The sequence below is a fragment of the Arachis hypogaea genome, chromosome 5 (assembly GCF_003086295.3).
Source record: "Arachis hypogaea cultivar Tifrunner chromosome 5, arahy.Tifrunner.gnm2.J5K5, whole genome shotgun sequence".
NCBI classification, from domain to species: Eukaryota; Viridiplantae; Streptophyta; class Magnoliopsida; order Fabales; family Fabaceae; genus Arachis; species Arachis hypogaea.
In genome coordinates, this window is record NC_092040.1 from 17,097,738 (window position 1) to 17,102,800 (window position 5,063).

The 5,063-nt window shown below is 36.6% G+C and overlaps 1 non-coding gene across 1 annotated transcript; it reads left to right on the forward strand.

The window, feature by feature from the left end:
• Positions 1-1,295: 1,295 nt before the first annotated feature.
• LOC112804270 (small nucleolar RNA R71) lies at positions 1,296-1,399 on the forward strand. The gene has a single exon (XR_003202885.1). It is a non-coding gene; the product is annotated as a small nucleolar RNA R71 (small nucleolar RNA).
• Positions 1,400-5,063: the final 3,664 nt, after the last annotated feature.

Sequence of the window (5,063 nt, forward strand, 5' to 3'; positions counted from 1 at the left end):
AAGCTTGTCTTAATGACTTGTCTGCCAATTGTAATAAGAACAAGGTAGGTTGTACCTCAATGATCCCCAACTTCTCCATTACAGAGAGTGGCATAAGATTTATCCCTGACCCCAGGTCACACAGAGCTTTTGCAAAGGTCATGGTGCCTATGGTACAAGGTATTAAGAACTTGCCAGGATCTTGTCTCTTTTGAGGTAGAGTTTGCTGAATCCAGGTATCTAGTTCATTAATGAGCAAGGGAGGTTCACTTTCCCAAGTCTCATTACCAAACAACTTGGCATTCAGCTTCATGATAGCTCCTAAGTATTGAGCAACTTGCTCTCCAGTTACATCTTCATCCTCTTCTGAGGAAGAATAGTCTTCAGAGCTCATGAATGGCAGAAGGAGATTTAATGGAATCTCTATGGTCTCTATATGAGCCTCAGATTCCTTTGGATCCTTAATAGGAAACTCCTTCTTGCTTGAGGGACGTCCCAGGAGGTCTTCCTCACTAGGATTTTCATCCTCCTCCTCCCTTGTGCATTCGACCATATTGATTACATCAATGGCTTTGCACTCTCCTTTTGGATTCTCTTCTGTATTGCTTGGGAGAATACTGGGAGGAGTTTCAATGACTTTCTTACTCAGCTGGCCCACTTGTGCCTCCAGATTTCTAATGGAGGATCTTGTTTCACTCATGAAACTGAAAGTGGCCTTTGACAGATCAGAGACTAGATTGGCTAAATTAGAAGTGTTTTGTTCAGAATTCTCTGTCTGTTGCTGAGAAGATGATGGAAAAGGCTTGCTATTGCTCAGCCTATTACGTCCACCATTGTTAAAGCCTTGTTGAGGCTTTTGTTGATCTTTCCATGAGAAATTTGGATGATTTCTCCATGATGAATTATAGGTGTTTCCATAAGGTTCACCCATGTAATTAACCTCTGCCATTGCAGGGTTCTCAGGATCATAACCTTCTTCAGAAGCTACCTCTTTAGTACTGTTGGATGCATTTTGCCATCCATTCAGACTTTGAGAGATCATGTTGACTTGCTGAATCAACACTTTGTTCTGAGCCAATATGGCATTCAGAGCATCAATTTCAAGAACTCCCTTCCTCTGAGGTGTCCCATTATTCACGGAATTCCTCTCAGAAGTGTACATGAACTGGTTATTTGCAACCATGTCAATGAGTTCTTGAGCCTCTTCAGGCGTTTTCTTTAGGTGAATAGATCCACCTGCAGAATGGTCCAATGACATTTTTGAAAACTCAGATAGACCATAATAGAATATATCTAATATGGTCCATTCTGAAAACATGTCAAATGGACACCTTTTGGTCAACTGCTTGTATCTTTCCCAAGCTTCATAGAGGGATTCACCATCTTTTTGTTTGAAGGTCTGAACATCCACTCTAAGCTTGCTCAGCTTTTGAGGAGGAAAGAATTTATCCAAGAAGGCTGTGACCAGCTTATCCCAAGAGTCCAGGCTATCCTTAGGTTGTGAATCCAACCATACTCTAGCTCTGTCTCTTACAGCAAAAGGGAAAAGCATGAGTCTGTAGACCTCAGGATCAACTCCATTCATCTTAACAGTCTCACAAATCTGCAAGAACTCAGTTAAAAACTGATAAGGATCTTCAGATGGAAGTCCATAAAACTTGCAGTTCTGTTGCATTAAAGCAACTAGTTGAGGCTTAAGCTCAAAATTATTGGCTCCAATGGCAGGAATGGAGATGCTTCTTCCATCAAATTTGAACGTTGGTTTTGTGAAGTCACCAAGCATTCTCCTTGCATTATTATTATTTTTGGCTGCCATCTCCTTCTCTTGTTCTAATGTTTCTGAAAGGTTACCTTTAGATTATTGTGATTTAGCTTCTCTTAGTTTCCTCTTCAGAGTCCTTTCAGGTTCAGGATCAATTTCAACAAGAGTGCCTTTTTCCTTGTCCTGCTCATATGAAAGAGAAGAAAACAAGAAAAGAAGAGGAATCCTCTATGTCACAGTATAGAGATTCCTTTATGTTAGTAGAAGAAGAAAGGGGGGAAGAGTGAAGGAGAGTGGGTTCGGATATTTAGATGGAGAGAGGTGAAGAGAAGTGTCAGTAAATAATTAATTAAATAGAAGAAGAGAAGAGGGAGAGAATTCGAAAATAATTTTTAAATAGGGGTTAGTAATTTTTGAAAATTAAAGATAAGATATGATTAAAATTAAAATTTAAAACAAAAAAGAATTTTTGAAAAAGGGATGAGATATTTTCGAAAATTAGAGAAGGAAAAGTAGTTAGGTGGTTTTGAAAAAGATAAGAAACAAACAAAAAGTTAGTTAGTTGATTGAAAAAGATTTGAAATCAAATTTGAAAAGATAAGAAGATAAGAAGTTAGATAAGAAATTTTGAAATCAAATTTTGAAAAAGATAAAATTTTTGAAAAAGATATGATAAAAGATAAAAAGATTTAATTCAAAAATTTGAAATTACTTACTTCACTAACAAGAAACTACAAGATAAAATTCTAAAACTTAAAGATTGAACCTTTCTTAACAAGAAAGTAACAAACTTCAAATTTTTGAATCAATCACATTAATTATTAGTGAATTTTCGAAAATATGATATAAAGATAAGAAAAAAATTTTGAAAATATTTTGAAAAAGATTTTTGAAATTTTCGAAAAATAGGAAAAAATGGAAAAGATATGATTTTTGAAAAAGATTTTGAAAAGATAAGATTTTTTTAAAATTGAAAATTTGACTTGACTTGTAAGAAATAACTAATTTTGAAAATTTTTGACTAAGTCAACTTCAAATTTTCAACATTTTGAGAGAAAAAAGGAAAAGATATATTTTTATTTTTATTTTTATTTTTTGTGATGAGAGAGAAAAACAACAAAAATACTCAATTCATGAAATTTTTAGATCAAAACAATGAATGCATGCAAGAATGCTATGAATGTCAAGATGAACACCAGGAACACTTTGAAGATCATGATGAACATCAAGAACATAATTTTGAAAAAATTTTTGATGAAAAAAAAACATGCAAGACACCAAACTTAGAAATCTTTAATGCATGGACTCTAACAAACGAAAAATGCACATGAAAAACAACAAACAACACAAAACAAGAAATCATCAAGATCAAACAAGAAGACTTGTCAAGAACAACTTGAAGATCATGAAGAACACTATGAATGCATGGAATTTCGAAAAATGCAAGAAAATTTTTAAAGCATGCAATTGACACCAAACTTAAAAATTGACTCAAGACTCAAACAGGAACACAAAATATTTTTGATTTTTATGATTTTATTAATTTTTTTGGATTTTTATTAGTTTTTTCGAAAATAAAGTTTAGAAAAATGAAAAAGAAATGAAAAATTTTTAAAATAGTTTTTGAAAAGAAAATTACCTAATCTGAGCAACAAGATGAACCGTCAGTTGTTCATACTCGAACAATCCCCGGCAACGGCGCCAAAAAATTGGTGGACGAAATTGTGATAAAAGAGTTCCAGGCACTGTTAGAGAAGCTCACAACTCTGTTCAACTTAACCAGCAAGTGTACTGGGTCATCCAAGTAATACCTTACGTGAGTAAGGGTCGATCTCACAGAGATTGTTGGTATGAAGCAAGCTATGGTCACCTTGTAAATCTCAGTTAGGCAGATTAAATGGTTATGGGTTTCGAAAATTAATAATAAATAGAAAATAAAAAGGGATAGAAATACTTATGTAAATCAATAGTGGGAATTTTAGATAGGTGTGTGGAGATGCTAGAATCCTTTCGAATCTCTACTTTCTTATTGCTCTCATCCAATCCTTCTTACTCCTTTCCATGGCAAGCTGTATGTAGGGCATCACCAACATCAATGGCTACTTTTAATCCTCTCGGAAAAATGGTCTTATGCGCTGTCACTGCACGGCTAATCGTCTGGAGGCATCACCCTTGTTGATAGCTACATCCCATCCTCTCAGTGAAAATGGTCCAAATGCTCTGTCACAGCATGGCTAATCATCTGTCGGTTCTCAATCAGGTTGGAGTAGAATCCATTGATTCTTTTGCATTTGTCATCACGCCCAGCCTTCAGGAGTTTGAAGCTCGTCACAGTCATTCAATACCGGAATCCTACTCAGAATACCACAGACAAGGTTAGACTTTTCGGATTCCCGGGATCCTACTCGGAATACCACAGACAAGGTTAGACTTTCCGGATCCCCATGAATGCCGCCATCTATCTAGCTTATACCACAAAGATTCTGTTGGGGAATCTAAGAGATATGCGCCCGGCCTAAAGTAGAACGGAAGTGGTTGGCAGTCACGCGCGTTCATAGGTGAGAATGATGATGAGTGTCACAGATCATCACATTCATCAAGTTGAAGTGCAACGTATATCTTGGAATAAGAATAAAAGAGAATTGAATAAAAGTAATAGTGATTGTATTGAAACTTGAGGTACAGCAGAGCTCCATACCCTTAATCTATGGTGTGTAGAAACTCCACCGTTGAAAATACATAAGTGAAAGGTTCAGGCATGGCCGAGAGGCCAGCCCCCTGAATGATCAAAAGACCGAATGGCCAAAAGATGATTAATACACTAGTAAAAAGTCTTATTTATACTAAACTAGCTACTAGGGTTTACATGAGTAAGTAATTGATGTATAAATCCACTTCTGGGGCCCACTTGGTGTATGTTTGGGCTGAACTTGATCTATCCACGAGCTGAGGCTTCTCTTGGAGTTGAACGCCAAGTTATAACGTGTTTTGGGCGTTCAACTCCGGGTTGTGACGTGTTTCTGGTGTTCAACTCCAGACAGCAGCATGTACTTGGCGTTGAGCACCACTTTACGTCGTCAATTCCCAAATAAAGTTATATATTGCTGGAAAGCTTTGGATGTCTACTTTCCAATGCCGTTAAGAGCGCACCATTTGGAGTTCTGTAGCTCCAGAAAATCCATTTTGAGTGCAGGGAGGTCAGATTCCAACAGCATCAGCAGTCCTTTGTCAGCCTCCTATCAGAGTTTTGCTCAAGTCCCTCAATTTCAGCCAGAAATTACCTGAGATCACAGAAAAACACACAAACTCATAGTAAAGTCCA